This window comes from Heloderma suspectum, chromosome 4 (assembly GCF_057233095.1).
Source record: "Heloderma suspectum isolate Gila_16-S chromosome 4, 16-S_ref, whole genome shotgun sequence".
Lineage (NCBI taxonomy): Eukaryota > Metazoa > Chordata > Lepidosauria > Squamata > Helodermatidae > Heloderma > Heloderma suspectum.
In genome coordinates this window covers 246,475,489-246,495,304 of record NC_139461.1, presented here as the reverse complement: position 1 = coordinate 246,495,304, position 19,816 = coordinate 246,475,489, and the positions used below count along the sequence as shown (strand labels likewise).

Below are 19,816 nucleotides of genomic sequence, written 5' to 3'. Positions count from 1 at the left end.
AGCCATGATTGGCTCTTTCTAATGCCTACAAAGTGGCAGCCTTGTAACTGGACCTCTGAAGATGATCTTAACACATGGGCAGGTTCAAATGCAGCCACACCAAAACTATATATAAGGCATTATGATGATGCTACATTTCCTAATTATTCCTAACATGGTTTGCTTTTTTCACTGAGTTTGCTGGAAAATGAATTGATGTTTTTTGAGAGCTGCCTATCTCGACCCCAGGGTCTCTTTAATGGATAGTCACAATCAGTGGAGGCTGGTGGCTCCAATTTCGGTGGGGCTACAAATCCATTCTGGGTTTCAGTCAGAACCAGCCAGAACTCCAAAGGAGCTACCCAAGGTGCTGAACCTATTTTGGGAATAGGGTTCAGCACTTTGGATAGTTCCTTTGGAGTTCTGGCTGGTTCTGAATGAAACCCAGAATGTAATCACAGCCTCCCCGAAATCAGAGCCACCAGCCTCCACTGGTATCTAAGTTTCTATGAGTATCTGTTCGCCCCTAATGTCTCTTACTTTCCATGTACTTTACACTGAATCTCATTTGACACTTTGCCCATCCATTTGGAAGGTCTTTCTGGAGCTGTTCACAGTCTGCTTTGAATTTCACCATCCTGAATAATTTGGTGTTATGCATAAACTTGGCTGCCTCATTGCCCACTCCTGACTCCAGATCATTTATTAATAACTTTGATAGCTTCAGCCCAAATGTAACTCACTGAGGGATCCCACTGCTTACTTTCCTCCCTGGTGAAAGCAATATCAGCAGTATCATGAAAACCCTGCTTTAACAGAGCTTGTGGACATAACTCATTTAGTTTTCAGAAAGTGTATGGGAGGTGGGGAGAGTATTTAACTTTGTGGAGGTAATGAACAGTGACCATGTCTTTCTCATTTCTGATAACCCCTTGTTCTATCAGCACATTTATTTTTCCTTATCAAATCTTAAACACTTTATATACATGAGGGTTGCTTTTAATGGAAGGTCAGTGAAATGATAAAACATTTCTTAACATAGGTAAGGGTGTTGAGAGTGGCTGAATGCATGGCTATAGGCAATGGCAAAGGAAATCAATGAGGGCCCAGTATCCAAAGTATAAAAGCAAGGGCTCAAGACTTGAGTCTTTAGGCTTGTTTCTGTGGGAGTCCACAAAGCTCTTCAGGTGTTGAGAGTGGGAGGAATCAAGCATCATGAAGTGGGTGATCCTGGTGTTGGCTTGCTTACAGTTGCCAGAGGGGCTACTGAGGCGAGTGTTCATTTATTTATTTGATTTGTACTCTACCTTTCTACCAAGAAAATGGCACTCTAGGTGGCTCACAACCACAGATGAATAAAAATTTGATTAAAACAGTAATAAAACAAATACATGAAAAGCACAAATAAAAACACAACAATAACAGACTAAAAACAGACAAAAAACAGCACTAAGAGACCTGCTTACATGCCAAAGACCCACTTGAATAAAGAGATAGTTGTTTGCTGACAGAAGGACAGCAGAGTGGGAGCCAACCTAGCCTCCTTCAACAGGGAATTCCACAGACTGGCAGCAGCTACCGCCTACCGAGAAGGCCCTCTCTTGGGTTGCCAATGCACCTCTGAAGGTGGCAGTACTGAAAGAAGGGCCTCTCCCCAAGATCTTACCCAAGCAGGCTCATACGGGTGAAGGTGGTCTTTCCGGTTAGTCTGGTCCCAAGCCATATAAGTCTTTATAAGTCACAGTCAGAACTTTGAACTGTGCCCAGAAACAGATCAGTAGCCAGTGAAGCTCTTGTAGCAGGGGAGTCATGTGCTCCCTGTCACCAGCCCCAGTCAACAGTCTGGCCACAGCATTCTGGACCAGCTGAAGTTTCTGAACAGTTTTCAAAGGCAGCCACATGTAGAGTGCATTACAGTGGTCCAGTCAGGACATAACTAAGGCATGCGTGACCATGGCCAGATCAAACATATCTAGGAACAGGAGCAGTTGGTGTACTAGCCTTAGCTGTGCTAACACACTCCTGGACATTGCCAAAACCTGGGCATCGAAGTTCAGGGCTGAGTCCAGGAGTACACATAAACTGTGAGCCTGAGTTTTCAAGGGGAGTGTAACCTGGCAGATCAGGGAATAAGGGAGTCCTTATTCCCTGATCTCCACTTGACTCACCAGGAACACCTCTGCCTTATTTGTTTGTTTGTTTATTCATTTCATTTCAATACCGCCTAATAGCCGAAGCTCTCTGGGCGGTTCATAAAAATTAAAACCGCAAAGTGCGGCATAAAACAATATAAAATATGAACACTTAAAACCACAAGCCACTCTTGTCTGGATTAAGCTTCAATTTCTTTGTCCTCATCCAGTCCATTACTGACATCAAACACCAGTTTAGAACTAGAACAGATTCCTTGGATTTGGATGGAAAGGAGAGATAGAGTTGGGTGTCATCACCGGGCTGGTGGCACCGAACCCCCAAACTCTAGAGAATGTCTCGCAGTGGTTTCATGTATATGTTAAATAGCTAAAAAGATAGAACCATGATGGAAACCACAGGCCAATGGGCACAGCATCAAAAAGGAATCTCCCAGCACCACCTGGGATATTAATGGAGGGATGTTTGAATGAAAACTGTCATCCTATTTATTACTTAACCTTTGCTTTTTAATTCCATGCAGAGTCCACCTGAAGAAGGGCAAGTCTATCTGAGAAGTGATGAAGGAGAAAGGTTTGCTGGAAGATTTCCTGAAGCATCATGCATTTGACTCAGGCAGAAAGTACCACTTCAGTGAGTACAATGTTGCGTTTGAGCCAATGACATATCTGGATGTGAGGCTCTCTTCCCTTCCTGATTTTCTTGTTTGTATATCAATTATGCTCTCTCTACCAAGGTTGCATTTCCCTCACCACAACGTATGACCATTAGACCAAGGAACCACTTCGAATGAATTGTTTCTTTTAGTACTTCTTGGAGTATCTCGCCCTAGTTTCAACCTGAAAAGCACTGAGCTTTTGTGAGAGCCTGTTTCAGCCACAAACATTTCGAGATTTTTCTGAGTGCTCACCTTGAGCGCTCACAAAAGGCTTGTGGATGCTCAAAGTGCCCCCTGCTGCCACTTCCATTGCTGACAACATCCCCTGCTCCAACCTGAAGAACTTATCTTGGGACTGGGGGAAGGCAGCGGGAACAGCAGAGATAGCAGTGGGCCCGCTGGAGGCCCAGCAGCAGCATAGGTTTTCACACTACGATGGTGCTGGAGGATTCCCAGAGTCATCATCCCAGGTGTGAAAATGTGCATAATTTCTTCTAGGGAGTCAGACCTCCAGAGTGGGGATGATGGGACTGGTAGTTCCAGCCCGATCCTTGGTGTAAGGATGCACACTGCTAGGCCACTGGAGTACCTACTGCCACCATCACTTCTCTCCTTTCTCTGTTGTTCAGTCGTTCAGTCGTGTCCGACTCTTCGTGACCCCATGGACCATAGCACGCCAGGCCTTCCTGTCCTGCGCTCTCTCCCGGACCGTGTTCAAGTCCATATTCATTGCTTCGGTGATGCTATCTAGCCATCTCATCCTCTGCCGTCCCCTTCTCCTTTTGCCTTCAGTCTTTCCCAGCATCAGGGTCTTTTCCAGAGAGTTCTCTCTTCGCGTTATGTGGCCAAAATATTTGAGCTTCAGCTTCAGTATCTGTCCTTCCAATGAGCAATCAGGGTTGATTTCCTTTAGGATGGACTGATTGGACCTCCTTGCAGTCCAGGGGACTCGTAAGAGTCTTCTCCAGCACCACAGTTCGAAAGCATCAATTCTTCGGCGCTCAGCCTTCCTTATAGTCCAGCTCTCACAGCCATACATTACTACTGGGAAAACCATAGCTTCGATTATACGAACCTTTGCCGGCAAGGTGATGTCTCTGCTTCTTACTATGCTGTCTAGGTTTGCCATAGCTTTCCTCCCAAGGAGCAAGCGTCTTTTAATTTCATGGCTACATTCACCATCTGCGGTGATGTTGGAGCCCAAGAAAATAAAATCTGTCACAGCTTCCATTTCTTCCCCTTCTATATGCCAAATAACTTGCCCTTTGGTTTGTTGTTGGGATAACTCTAGGTTTTTAACCCAGGATTGGGGTATTCCTAGGTTGTTAATTAAAAGTGAAAATGATGAGTGCACAGCTTCTGGTGCTCCTCTTATCCCCTCAACTCCTGGGTTAAACAACCAGCCTATGAATTGCCATTGTGATGTATGAACCAGGACAGTTTGTTCTATCATCTGCCAGGCAAACCCTCAGTAAGACAACAAATCACAGGTAAACCATGGGTTAGCATCATGTGCAAATCAGGTCACAGAGGTACTTACTGCATGGGAGTTACAGAGCTAAATCCATGCAACCATTCTTCTTGAATTTACATTGTGATCCTTTTTCTAGACATCATCCTATGGAGAAATCAGACTTGGAATTCCACTTCAAAATTTCCTGGTGCTGTTCAACACTGGCTCTTCCAACCTGTGGGTACAAGGCCAGCCCTAGGATAAAAAAATAGCACCCTGGATGAGGAGGGCCTTTGGTGCTCTCCTCACCCTACCCATAGTCAGTTTTGCAGGGCCACACAGAGGATTTATGGGGCCTGGTGAAAGTGTGATGTCCATTGAGATGACATTGCTCAAAACCTTGATCTCTCAGTCACTGTGCTATAGTTTGCACAAGTCAAAGTTTGAAAAGCCACATTCTGAGCAGTGGCAGTGCTCAACACAGCAGAACTATCACAGCTTTTATTTATAATTTTTGTTCGTTTGTAGCAGTTCCTATCTTTTGATAAGCATTCTTTATTTTAAAATATCCATTATTTTTATCTTTAAAAACAATAAAGAAAAGTTATTGATTAAAAAATGTCTCCAGCTGACCTCTTACAGCTTATGGCTTTATTTTATTATTATTTATATAGTGCTAATAGAGTTTACAGTATTTGAAATGCTAAGTGCTTGTGTTGCCTCAGAATAAAGTTGTGTTCCACTGATTTTTACCTAGTGAAGAAAACATCCAAGTGGAAACTGACAAAGCTAATTGAAGGAAGATCATTTTGGTAGTTAGTACCCAAATAACCTGTAGAGCCTTTGAAAGAAAGGTTACAGACACTTGCTTTTTGCCACCCTAGCTCCCTGCAGACAGTGCATTAAAAAACACAGCCACTGAGCTCAGCTTGATACCCCCTCAGCTCAGCTTGGTGCCCCCCTTCCCTCAGCTTGGCGCCCGCCTCAGCTCGGCACCCTGGATGTCCACCTAGCTCACCCACCCCTGAGGCCAGCCCTGTGTGGGTTCCATCTATGTACCACAAGAGCCAGGCTTGCAGTAAGTAAAAAGTTCTCAACTGTTTGTACAGGTTATAAAGTCAGAAACCACACTTGAGCCTGCTGTGATAAGATGAATTGGAGATGCAGCTCCAAAAACCCGATGCTGCAAAGGAACTGAATTTTCATCAGCCATGAAGCCAACTGCAGGCTTTTTCTAGACTCCTACACTTGCTGATGCTATGCAATATATCTTAGGACACATCTTATCAGAGCTACACTCCATGTTCTCTGCTTTATTGCCAAACCAGAAGTGCTGGAAAATGGGCCTAATGTAGAGCAGATGTTCTGCATGATAAGAGATCTGCATTTCCCATATAGACTGCACCACCGCTGCAGGTCCCCTTTTCTGGCAGGGATCGGATGTGCTGAATGAGTCCACCTGAAACTGCTGTTTAGACTTTCCTTAATTAGGCACCATGGTTGCATTCTACTAGAGTGTTGTTCCCCAGGAGCAGTAGTGGTCCTTTCTATAGTCAGTACAGGGATCCCTTCTGAAAGGTTATAATCAGTTGCTGAAAATGCAGGATTAGCATTAACATGCAAATTAGCGCTGTGATTGTAAATCTGAATAGCAGCCTTTATAATGTGACTTCCTTCCCTCGTTTATATTGCGCATACAATTGTAAGCGATACCATGAATTAATATTTTCTGCTGGATATTTAATTACTAGCAAAAGGCCTAATGTTAATGCTAAAAAAAGAGAGCAAAGGGTGGCAATTAACAGTTGGGGGATGGATAAGGGGACATGTGTGGGGACTGTGGCAGGAGAAAGGGTTAAACACCGCCTCCCTGCCTGCTGCAATCCCAGTCCTGGGTTAACAGTTGGGGGATGGATAAGGGGACATGTGTGGGGATTGTGGCAGGAGAAAGGGTTAAACACCGCCTCCCTGCCTGCTGCAATCCCAGTCCTGGGTTAACAGTTGGGGGATGGATAAGGGGACATGTGTGGGGATTGTGGCAGGAGAAAGGGTTAAACACCGCCTCCCTCCCTGCCTGCTGCAATCCCAATCCTGCTCTTCCACCCTGTGGCAGCTATTTGAATTTTTTAAAATGTGCATATTAAATGCAATAACACATTTAGGGTGCAATTCTATGCATGTTTAGACAGAAAAAAAGCCCTACAACTCCCAGCATTCCCCAGCCAGCATTGCCAGTGGGGGCATGCTGAGAGTTGCAGGACATTTTTCTGTTGAAACATGCATAGGATTATTTATTGATTGATTGATTGATTGATTGATTGCATTTATACCCCACCTTTTTTCCTCTTGCAAGGAACCCAAGGCGGCTGACATTATCCTCCTCCTCTCCATTTTATCCTCACAACAACAACCCTGTGAGGTGGGTTGGGCTGAGAGTCTGTGACTGGCCCAGAGTCACCCAGTGAGCTTCCATGGCCGAGCGGGGACTAGAACCCGGATCTCCCAGCTCCTAGTCCAACACTCTTGCCACTACACCACACTGGCTCCCTTGTGTCCTTCATGTCACATGTTGTTTAGCGTTTAGCCCTGAGCTCATGTGGTTCTTGTTTTTCATCTTTCTCTGCAGTCCCCAAGTTAGATGTCTGGAATCAATTTAGACCTGTATTAGTTACCATATCTGAGATGCTTTTTCTCACTTCTGCATGTGGGAGCAACTTCCAGTCCTGCCTTCCATTGATATACAGATTCAAATGCATCAGTGGTGATAAAATGGAACAAATGACTGATACTGTACCACCAAAAAGACAGGGGGAGGTGTTTGTTTGTACAGATGTCAGTGCTGGCCGGGCTAGAAGATGCTATTGCATACATCAAAACCTGTTTGGCCATAGTAAGTTCAAATCTGAATCCATCCAGCATCAACCATTCTCAAAGTGGTTTCCAAGCACCACCCCCATTTATTGCATGGAGATTTGCACTCTTGGAGAACTTTGAGGACTGTAGAAAAGGGTCACTTTTGATAGGCAAGGCTTCTTTAATCTGAGGCATACTGCTGGCAATAAAACCCAGAAATTCTGTATTCTGCATTCTCTATTTCAGACAGTTCATCTATAATGTGTCTAAAAGAGCAATCCTATGGTCCCTGGGAGAGCATCCCATGGACCATGGGATGGCTTGTAAAACCCCTCTGAGGCCAGAGGTGGCGCTCTGACTTCAGGATGGGGAGTCGGAGATCTGACCCCAGACACCTCCCCCTTGCAGCCGGTGTGGAAAGAACCACACTGGCTGCTTCTCTGAGGTCAGAAAAGCAACCTCAGCGCCTCAGTAAAGGGGGTGTTCCGGTGGGCGGTGAGGGGAGGAGACTGGACAGGCCAGGATATGAGTTATCCTGAGCTTCATTTAGCCTCTTCCCCTCCCCCTCCCCAATGCACCCTTGCTAGAAAGGCTGAAAAACAAAAACAGAGGAGACCGGAGGATGGGAAGGTGAAGATCGCCTCCACCATTCTTCCCATCCTGCTGACTTCAGCCTGGCAGGTCATAGGAAACTCAGAAGCCTTTGAGTTCAGGGGCTTCCAAGCAGCGAGGGTAAATAAGTCTGAGATAAATAAGACAGGATTCTTGGTATCTACCTGAGTGCTCTTACTATGAAGCTATACCTTCTGTCACATGCTGGGGGCTGGGGAGGAGTGCTTAGGCTTCCTGTTTCTTTACTTTGGGTTAAATTTATCCCAGTGACAATTTACTTTTTATTTTATGGAAGCACTGAAAGACTTAGGGTGCAATCCTACAGGGACAGGCAGCCTCCCCTGAACTCAGAGGCGACTACCTATCCAGTGCAGGGCAGGAGAAACACGGAGGGGATCATTCCCTCTGTGCTTCTCCTGCCCTGCATTTGCGGCTAGACAGCCAGGGCGGAGTTGGGGAAGAGGTTGCTGGACGACACATAGGATGTGTCGTACTGGCATTTCCACCTTCCCCTCCCCAGAACACCCCCCCGGAACACCCTGTTTTGGCCACTCCATGCTCCTCCTCCAAGCACGGAGCGTGGGGCTGTTCCAAACTGCCTGCGAGGCAGCGCAGAAGTGGAGGGAAGGTTGGTTCTCCAGGAAGCGACCTTGCAGCGTGGGCTCTAAGGTCGGTTCCTGGAAAACCACATATCCTATGGCCGTCTAGCCACTGACTAGCAGCCATAGGATTGCTTCCGTAGCCATTTGGAACGTATTTGGGGGTGGTGGGGGTAGTTCAAGATTAAACTGACAAAGGGCTGGGAACTGTTATTGTATATTATGAGATGCCTGTCGCATGCACTTTTAAGCCTGGAGCCTTTGGGAGAGGGAAGACATACATTAAAATAAATCATGCCATTTTGTTATATCCCCCCCCCCCCCCAGCTAGCCATGCAAGATTCGGTCCCAACAAGTCTTGCACCTATGCCACCAATGGTCAGACCTTCTACCTGGACTATGGCAGCGGCAATCTTGCTGGATTTTTTGGCTATGACATTATGAGGGTAAGGGTTTGTATGTGTGTTTTTTTCTTGTGAACAATCTAAAGATGCCAACCAATTGAATCTGCTAGTGGGCAGAATCCAGTGCAGTGCAGCTCAAATCCAGTGCAAAACACTGTCTGAGGTTCTGTCTCTAAGTGCTTACATTCCATTGCCATTTCTCACAGTAAACCGTAAAGTGTGATAAGCAGATGTGGAACCCTAAACACTTGGGAACAGTGCCAGGGAGCCATGATTGGTTGTGACCCCCTGGCAAGAGCCCATCTAGTCTAGAGCTGAAACAAATGTTCACAAATACTTGGAATTCACTGATTTTTCCAAATTCTATACTCAGATTTTGAATATGAACATCCAAACTCAAACTTGCGTTTGAATTTATTTATTGATTTAATTAATACCCCACCTTTCCACCAAGAAAATGATGCTCAAGGCTGCTAACAATAACAAAAAACAAAACTTTAAAATAAAAACCTGGTTAAAACGATCATAAAACAAATATATTAAAACACAATTTCAGAACACAACAATAAAAGAATAACAACAGAAGAACCCAACTCAACAGACCAGCTGACATGGCAAAAGCCTGCGTAAAGAAAAATGTCTTTTCCTGCTGGCAGAAGGACAGCTGAGAGGGAGCCAACCTAGCCTCCCTCACTAGGGAATTCCACAGCTTGGGAGCCGCCACCGAGAAGGCCCTCTCTTACGTCGCCACCAAATGTGCCTCTGATGGCGGTGAGACGGACAGAAGGGCCTCCCCCAGGCAGGCTCGTATGGGAGAAGGTAGTCTTTCAGGTAGCCTGGTCCCAAGCTATATAGAGATTTATAGGTCATAAACAGCACTTTGAACAGTGAAGTTTTACTTCAAAAGCTCAAAACTGTGGATGTTTTAAATTACTTGGCATCTTTTGATAGTTTTGAAAGGCACAAATTATGAACTCTGCTTTTTTTTTTTAGCAGTCAGACAGTAACTGTTATGTACCATCTAACAGGTGCTGTCAGATACAAAATACTATTGATTCCTAACTATAAAATACTCTCGGATAATAATACCATTGCATGCCAACTACCAGATACAAAAACCTAATGCCATTGCCTATTAGCTATTAAATATTATCAAAGACTAAACAGAGTTACATGCCAAAGATTAAATACTGTCAAATATCAAATTATATATATATATATAATATATAATATATATAACACACATTCAATATTCAGACAGTATTCAGCAATAGAAAATGTTTGGCACGAAAATTTGCAGACAAGACTTTTGAGGAGAATCTTTGGGAATAAATTTGTTTCAGTCCTAGTTGCTCATCCTGTTTCCAACAGTGACCATCCAGATGCTTCTAGAAGCACACAAGCAGAGCATAAAGATAATGGACCTTTTCACTTGGTCCCCTTTAGCTTTAGAGCATTGCTGTCACTAACTAGAAGTTTGGCCTGAGTGAAAATGAGCCTGGCGCCAACTTCATTTATGCTGAGTTTGACGGCACCCTAGGTATGGCCTATCTGTCTCTGGCAGCTGGAGGTACTGCTACTACTTTACAGAAGATGCTGGAGGAAAACTTGCTATCGGACCCAATTTTCAGCATCTATCTGAGCAGGTAAGGAACATAAGCTCCCTTTCTTACAGCATTAATGTTCTCCCCTCTTTGTTTTTCATACATCATCCTATCAAAAATATTAATGGATTGGATCCAGACTAAGTTAGTCATGCTTTAGTCTCATTGACATCAATGGACTTAAATTAGCCCTGTCCAACTTGTCCCATTGGGTTCAATGGAATGAAAGTGCAATTAACTTAGGCACTTTCCTATACACCAGGCAGGGGGAACCTCCTAATCTGGCCTAATCCGGCCTGTGGAGAGTCCCCCTCCCTAAGCCCCTTCTCCCATGGAGGCTAGCAGGCCATTGGGGAGGCTAGTGGGGAGAAATATCCTTACTGTTGTCTCTGATCAGTGATCAGAGATAAAAGTGCGAATTCCCTTGATTTAGTACACCCTCCCATTGGGGAGGACATGGGTGGGCAAAGCTGCCCTGACCAAGGCAGTGACGGGAGAAGTGCTCCTCCAGTCACTGCCCCAGTCAGATGGCTTTGCTGTGTGTGGGCTTTCCCCACCTGAAGAAAACCAACTTGCAGTGGAGCCCTGGATGATGTCAGGGGCTGTGGCCCCCCTGATGTCAAGAGGTATGGCCCCAAGTTTAGGGCCACAGCCTCACCCCCAACATCTTCCACCCCACCACCCAAAATAAGTTCCCCACACCTGCTATACTTGCTTATCTGCAAGTAAACCTCATTCACTTCAATGGGACTGACTTCTGAGTGGACATGCATAGAATTACACTGTTAGTCTGGATCCAAGCCATTATCATTTCAGTTTTCTGATTTACTGTTTTTTAGCAGGCTAACATGTAAGCAGACATAAGATTATTCCACAATAAGCGCAAGCCAGATAATGTTGGTTTCCATCATAAGCCGTTTGTGTATTTCATAATAGTTAAACTCCTACTGCACATGTCTCTAAAAAATAACCACTACTCCAACACTGTGCTCTTTATTATGGGTCACATCAGCACTAAGAACACAGAATCACTTCAGCAGTCCTTAAGGTGCAGCACAGAATACTTTTGGCAATCTTGCTTTTCTATCTCCTTCCCCAGTTGCTACAAAGCCCTTGTGTAACATTACTGAGCTGTGTAGGGGCTTTCATTCAGTTATGAGGGTAACAGAACCAATGGGAAGAACAAGGAAATGAGGCCTAATGCCATTTCTTATGTCCCGTGGCAATGTGCGTCACAGCACAGGGCTGCTATTTCCCTTGGTTAACAAATTAAATTAGCCTGACTTTAATTTGTCAGCATGTTCCATTAATGAAATAGTTGAACTGAATTAATTGAAAGGAACATACATGGTTGAAATGAATTCATTTTGACTGTGCTAATCAGGCAGATTCACTTTATCAAATGGGAATTTTAATCCACTGGTATTTGTTTCAGATGATCAGGAAGAAAACAAGCAACCATTTCATGTTTTGTTACTATCCAAGTAATAATACTAAAACACCTACTACTGAATAACAAACTACCACTTAATAAATACAGTAAGAAATGTTGTATTTGATGTCACTTTTGTGGATATATGACATTAAACATTTGATGTGCTTCAAAGATTAATTTCACGTATTTGTTGAACACTACGGGTGACTGCCAATTTATCTCAGATCCTTAAGTTTCCTTGAAGGTGAACAGGATGACATTTATACATCGCAAATAAGGTCCACTTCCTTACACTATGTGCTTCGCTTAGAGGTTCCAGAAAAATTGGTAAATTATGAATGTCTAATCCTCTCTTTGTGTGGGCAGCCAAGCAAACTCTCAGTATGATGGGGACGTTGTCTTTGGAGGTATAGACACCCATCTTTATTCTGGACAGATCATTTAGGCTCCAGTCACCCAAGAAATTAATTGGCAGACTGGTATTCAAGAGTGAGTTGAACTGTTGATAACCTTATTCAAGGGTGTTGAAAGATTCCCCTGAATGTCTGCACAGGGCTCTGATTTTGAACTCACAAGACAGCCTTCCCCAAACTGGTGCTTTCTAGATGTGTTAGACTACAAAAAAAGGTAAAGGTGTCCCCAACCAGTCGTGTCCGACTCTAGGGTGCGGTGCTCATCCCTGTTTCTAAGCTGAAGAGCCAGCGCTGTCCGAAGACGCTTCCGTGGTCATGTGGCCGGCATGACTGAACACCGAGGTGGACGGAACGCTGTTTCCTTTCCCGCCGAGGCGGTACCTATTTATCTACTTGCAATTTCTTGCTTTCGAACTGTTAGGTTGGCAGGAGCTAGGACTGAAGACGGGAGCTCACTCCGTCACGCAGCACTCGGGTCTCGAACTGCTGTCCTGCCGACCTTCCGGTCTGCAGTTCAGCATCTTAACCACTAAGCCACTGCGGCCCCTTCAGCCACCGCGGCCCCTTCATTGTAGTTAGACTACAACTCCCATCATAATATGCTGCTTTGGGATGATGAGAGTTATAGTTCAACACATCTGGAGGGTTCAAGATTGGGGAAGACTGTTATAGGGACACCTTCTTGGATTTGAGTCAGTCCCATCTAGGCAGAATGCAGACATAAAGGCAAACTCATACAACATTTCTCAAAATGTCTGTGTCATTAGTTTCTTTGGGATTTCACCAAACCAAGAGATTATACTGTAGTCCTAGAGTCTGGAGGCCAGTTCACCAGATTTGCCATATGGTAATCTTCAAACTGTAGTGGGTTAAAATTTAGGTGGGGTGTGGCTTTGTGCATGACATGTGCCTAAAACCACACATATGTCATCCACGCTTTCAGTATTACTACACTGGAGTCTGTGTGAACTGGCCATGCATAACTGCAATCAAGTACATTGATGTTCCAGGGTAGATCATTTCTTGATTGGGTATGATCAGATTGCAAGCCTAGCTCTTGTTGCATGGTACAGGCTCCCTGTGCAATCTTCTGTTAGGCAGTGAGATGAACTCCTGTTGTTGTTTTTTGTTTTACTTACTGCATTTCTATACTGCCCAATAGCCAAAGCTCTCTGGGCAGTTCACAAAACAAAGGTTAAAAGCATAAAAATATAAATATAATGAAACCAAGTAAAATCTAAAACAAATTTAAAACAGCTACAGAATAATCCCGAAGTAAAACCAGCAGCAGAGGACAGAAGCAGTAAAAGGATCTAAAAAGTATCAACAGTGAATCAATTCACAGGATTGTGGGGCATGACGAACCATATGACATCTCCCAATTCCTCCTGCATCAGAGTGAAAGGCAGTGAAATGGAGGCCTGATCTTCTATGGGGAATGTCATGGAGACATGAGGGGCATGACTGGCATTTCAACATGTCCCTCTTTTAGGTTCTCTATTGGAGGACAAGCTACTGCATGGTGCCAGGCTATTGTGGACACTGGAACATCCCTCCTCACTCTCCCCCAGCAGTACATGCAGAAATTCCTGAATGCTGTGCGTGCTCAGCTGAATCAGTATGGACAGGTAGGTGGAATTAGGGATTGTAAAGAGCTAGAAGCGTAACACAATGAAGAGGGTGAGGTTGGCTTTATTTAGCCCCAGAGCCACCAAGACCCCTGGTGGTGCTGCCTGCTGAATTATTAGCACTGACAGTCCCTGACAATCCGTTCTATACAGTCCCCACTCTCTGCTGCTCCTGTAGGAGACTAACCAGTCGCTGCATTCTTCTTTTAAGTATGCAGCTGATTGCAGCAGGGTTCAGAATTTCCCCACCATCTCCTTCACCATCAGTGGAGTTTCCTTCCCTCTGCCTCGCACTGCCTATGTCCTTGAGGTATGTATTATGGATTTGGACATCATAACTCTTCTGTGTTCTTTCAGGAGAGAAGAGCTAGAGTCATGGGTCTAACGGTACGGTAACAGCCACATACACATTTCTCCCTTGCGTGCCATCTTTACCTTTGTAATCACGGTGCTTCCATCTTTCTGGATCCCACTCACCTTTTCCGCTATTGATTTCTTCACAGAACAATGGCTACCGCACAGCTGGGGCTGAGCCCACTTACTTGCCCTCCCCAAATGGACAGCCTCTCTGGATCCTGGGAGATAGTTTCCTCAGGCAGCACTATTCCATCTGTGACATGATCAACAATAGCGTTCGCTTTGCTCCTGCTGCCTAGGCCTCTCTCTCTCTCTCTCTCTCTCTCTCTCTGTGTGTGTGTGTGTGTGTGTGTGTGTGATTATTACCTGAGCTGGAAGGGATAGTTTAAAAGCTGTTCGATCTCTGTTACAATGCCATTTTTTAAAGTGCTTATTGAGCTGAAAGGAGCCATTTAAAACCTGCCCATCTCAGTTACAATGTATTTCCTTTTAAAGTGATCTTGGACCATTCTTTTTGAACTAGCTATACTCTGGGGGCCATTATTTTTCTTTGATTGAATCACTGACTGGTGTTCTAATGATATGTATGGCAGATGGGATAATAAATGGCTAAAACCTGAGATACTTAAGTCTGCTCAGTAGTTCTGCTATCCATGGAAGAAGAGCACTCTCTCCTGGAATTTGACTAAATCTTTAGGCCAGGGGTACAGAACTTCAGACTCAGGGGATCCAGCCTGCCTGGGGTCCTAATCCAGCCCTCTAGCATTCCCCAGATAGCCACACTCCTTTCCCTGGCCCCACCACTTTCCCTGACCACCAACTGTTTGGTGGTTTCCCAGATTTTGCAGGTTTCCCCCCAATTCTAAAAGGTTGAAATGCCTGTCCTGCGGCTTAGTTACTGCCAGTTAGAGCTTTGGAGGCTTCCAATCATCAGCGCAGGGAAGGAGGAGTGCAGAGGCAATAACAACATAAGAGCATAAGAAGAGCTTGCTGGATCAGACCAAGGGTCCATCTAGTCCAGCACTCTGTTCACACAGTGGCTGACCAATCTTCACCTCCCCATCTTCTGCCTTGCATGTTTTGCTAAATGGACTTTCTTGCCTGTTTAGCTGGGGTGCTTCAGAGGAGAGGGAAGGAGACTGGAGAGGCCTCAGGATAGCTCATATCCCAGCCCCTCCGGTCTCCTCCCCTCCCCCTGAAATGCCCCCTTTCCCCCATCTCTGGAGTCGCTTTTCTGACCTTAGAGGGCAGCTGGCACAGTTCTTTGTGCAATGGTTGTGAGAGATCGGGGGAGGGGGGTAGACTCTTCAACCTCCCCCCCTCCAAGGTAGGAGCGCTGTCTCTGACTTTGGGGGGGGGGAATCCCCACTATCCTATGGCCACTCAGACAATTTCTAGGGGCCACAGGATTGCTCCCATAAGCTAAAATATGCTGGTGTTTTTGGTCCTGCCCCTTTGCCTTTAGCCCCACCCACCAATGGAATGCAACCCTGGAGAGCTTCTCCAAAATGGAATTCAGCCCTCAGACCAAAACAGATTCAACACCCCTGTTTTAAGCTAAATAGTAACAGCTGTGTTAATTGACATTTGCGGCCTCAGACTCAACTCAGTGTTAGTTTATGGGGGGTGGGGGATTTTGCTCAGAAAGCTTCTTGTTGTGGCAGCATTGCCCTTGCATCCACAGATAAGCAACACAAGGGATTGCCAAGCTGCATAGATCGATCGAAGCATGAATTTTTCTGTCTTCTTGTGCTGCCATTGAACTTGCTAGCAACATGCATGGATGTGAGAGTTAATCCATCTTTGTCTAATAGAGTAATAGATATGGAAGTGACCAAAAAGCTGTCTAGTCCACTCCACCAAAGACAGAGCCATCCATCGACTCCACCCCCACAGATAAATTGATGCATCAAGACCATGGGGTGTCACAATAAGAGATTAGTGTACACTGCAAGAAATGCCTGCAAGATTAGTCCAGATGACTCATACAAATGACCCAAGTTACATGGTGCAGATGACAGCATGCATGTACACACACACACACACACACAAATGAAGTCACTAGACCAGGGATGGGGAATGTGTGGCTCTCCAGATGTTGTTGGAATGCAATTCCCATCAGCCCTAGTCAGCATAGCCAGTGAGGGATAAGGGGAGTTGCCCATTATCCCTCACCACTGGCAACAACACATGGAGGACCACACCTTCCTCATCCCTGGTCTACAGATTAAGCATTAAGTACAGGAGAGAAGGCTGTGCGGGTCTGTTAAACTGACATAAGGTTCTATATTCTTTTTAGGTGGAAAAATGCATAATTCATATGGTAAACTGAAACACAGGCTAGATCTACACTACTGCTTTATAGCAGTACTGAAGTGCACTGATAACTGTTGGGGCACATCACACATTCGATATACCACTTTTGTAGTGTTATTTCCTGCTTTTTATTCCACATTATCCAAAATACCGCAAAAGAAGTCATTGTGTGTCCTACGAGGTATAAATGCGCAAAAGGGATATAGTGTTACCATGATGGGATTGTAATGATATGACACAAGGTGTAGATCTGGCCACAGCCCACAGAGACACTTACGGTGCAATCCTATACATGTTTAGACAGAAAAAATCCTACAAATCCCAGCATTTCCCAGCCATGCATAGGATTGTAGGGGTGGGCGGATTACTTACCTGGCTCCGTTCCGGGGATCCGCGGTCGGGGGGAGGCGATCTGTCCCTCCCCCTGGAATCCTCCCCAGCCGGCTCCTATCTGCAGCGAGTCTGCGGAGCTGCTGGCTGGGACTGCCTGCAGCCAGACCTCCCTCCGCTGCTTGGCCGCGGCCGCAAATGGCAGCTGCCGTAACGGCTGCCATTTGCGTCCCTGCGTTGCCATGATAGGTTACGTATATATTTACGTAGCCTATCACAGCAAAGAGCAGGGACACAAATGGCGGCCGCCATGCCATTTGCATCCCTGCTCTTTGCCCTGATACGCTACGTAAATATATATGTAACTTATCACGGCAACGCAGGGACGCAAAGGGCGTAGCGACCACCATTTGCGTCCCTGCGTTAGCCATGATAGGCTATGTATATATATTTACATAGCCTATCACGAAAAGAGCAGGGACGCTATTTGCATCCTTGCTCTTTGCCGTGATAGTCTACTTAAATACTTACGTAGCCTATCACGGCTAACAGAGCAAGGGAAATGGCGGCCGCAGACCGGGGCCACTATTCACACCTGCGGATGACCAACAAAAGGTAGGTTCCATCCCGGGGAGGTTTCGCAGGGTGGCGGGGGGGATTGTTCCGTTCCCCCACGGACTCACTAGAGTCCGTGGCGGAATTCTCCGCCATCCCTATAGGATTGTGCCCTCATTAACAAATAAATGCATAGGGTCAGGTGCAACATCATTGTGCCAGTGGGACATTACCATTTGCACCAAAACGATCAAGGTAACCTAGCAGAGCAGCATGTTCTGAAGCCAATATTCAACCCTTTTTTAACAGACGGCCCAAATGTGAAGCCCCAGCTGAGCATCATTGCGATATTCATATTCTCCCAGAGGGCACATTTAAAAATCTGATTAATGTAATTGTGCCACCTAAGCATGTTTACTCAGAAGAGAATCTGAAAAGGTTCAATGGAGATTATTTCCTATTACGTGGGCTTATGGTCCTATCCACATTTTACACATAAATAAGTCTCATTATGTTGAATGGGGCTTATTCCCTAGCAAGTATGTAACAGACTTAAGGAATTTTGCACACGTAGCACAACCTGGGCCAGGAACTGCGCGTGGCATGCCAGTGGAAGCCCTCTCTAGCCACAGTGCCTCGCTTTCAATGGGTGCATATCCCCGTTCCCATGCTAGATGGGGGTATCTATTCAAATGCACAACTGGATGAGCGTCACTGTAAGCAATGCGATGCAGATGGGCAGCATCTGCACTTCCACATGTATTTGGATGCGTATCACATTTGGCTGTGATTCTTGATCCAGGAAGTGATTCATGTGCAGAAACCTGCTTATGTTAGCACATCTCCTTCATTGACAATCTGTAGTCTTAGCCCACAAGAGAGAGAAAGATACACCATTATGTGTTTTGCAATATTGCCACCTTGTGGGGCTTGATCTACTTGTCTGACCAGAAGTTTGCATACTTGAATATGGTGCAGATTCTCTACAGTTACCAATATTTAATATCTGAAGAAAGGCTAGATGTGGTTTACCTGGGAGTCATGCCTGTCTATTGAAAAGCATGGGTCAATCCCATTTTTTTTAATGTATCCCACAAAAACAGCCAATTTAGGTTCTTGCAGCAGTAGCTTTGTATATTGTGGTGTGTTTATGGGGAAAGGGGAAGCAGCTGGGTGAGGTGGTGTTCTTAATACACTGAGAGACGCTCACCATTCTCTCCTTTATTGCTTCACATGTTCCAGCACAGAACCCTGAAGTTCAAAAGAGACTCTAGGATTGAGCCCTGATTCAAATTAAGCACAGCCACAACAGTAACACCAGCTGTTACTTAACACATTGGTTCCCACACTAGCCACCCACGCACTCTCCCCCTGCTCCCATAAATAGCATCATAGGTGCTTGGATAGGTTCATGCAACCACTTCCATATTGGATCCTTGCCCCTCTTGGCTTATAAAAACTGGCATGGAAGGAACAGCTGGCTGGGCCAGGGGGTTGATTAATGCTTCCTTGTGAGAGGGAGTGGTCCCGGGCTGATTCAAAGATGCACTGGTGAGACCACTCCTGAAGAAACCTTCCCTGGACCCAGAAAATCTTAATAATTTTGTTGTTGTTGTTGTTCAGTCGTTCAGTCTGACTCTTTGTGACCCATGGACCATAGCATGCCAGGCCTTCCTGTCCTGCGCTCTCTCCTGGAGTGTGCTCAAGTCCATATTCATTGCATCGGTGATGCTATCTAGCCATCTCATCCTCTGCTGTCCCCTTCTCCTTTTGCCTTCAATCTTTCCCAGCATCAGGGTATTTTCCAGTGACTTTTCTCTTCGCATTAGGTGACCAAAATATTTGAGCTTCAGCTTCAGTATCTGTCCTTCCAATGAGCAGTCAGGGTTGATTTCCTTTAGGATGGACTGATTTGACCTCCTTGCAGTCCAGGGGACTCGTAAGAGTCTTCTCCAGCACCACAGTTCGAAAGCATCAATACTTCGGTGCTCAGCCTTCCTTATAGTCCAGCTCTCACAGCCATACGTTGCTACTGGGAAAACCATAGCTTTGATTATACGAACCTTTGTCAGCAAGGTGATGTCTCTGCTTCTTACTATGCTGTCTAGCTTTGCCATAGCTTTCCTCCCAAGGAGCAAGCGTCTTTTAATTTCAATTCTCCTGGCAATCTTAATTCCGACCTGTGATTCATCCAACCTGGCGTTTCTCATGATGTACTCTGCATATAAATTAAATAAGCAGGGCGACAATATGCAACCTTGTCGTACTCCTTTCCCAATTTTGAACCAATCGGTTGTTCCATGTCCAGTTCTTATTGTTGCTTCTTGACCCTCGTACAGGTCTCTCAGGGGACAGGTAAGGTGGTCTGGTACTCCCATCTCTTTAAGAATTTGCCACAGTTCGTTGTGATCCACACAATCAAAGGCTTTAGCATAGTCAATGAAGCAGAAATAGATGCTTTTCTGGAAT

At 45.3% G+C, this 19,816-nt stretch overlaps 1 pseudogene; it reads left to right on the top strand.

Annotated features, from left to right (window-relative positions):
* The first annotated feature begins 1,194 nt into the window (after positions 1-1,194).
* Positions 1,195-14,445, top strand: LOC146348437 (gastricsin-like; annotated as a pseudogene).
* Positions 14,446-19,816: the final 5,371 nt, after the last annotated feature.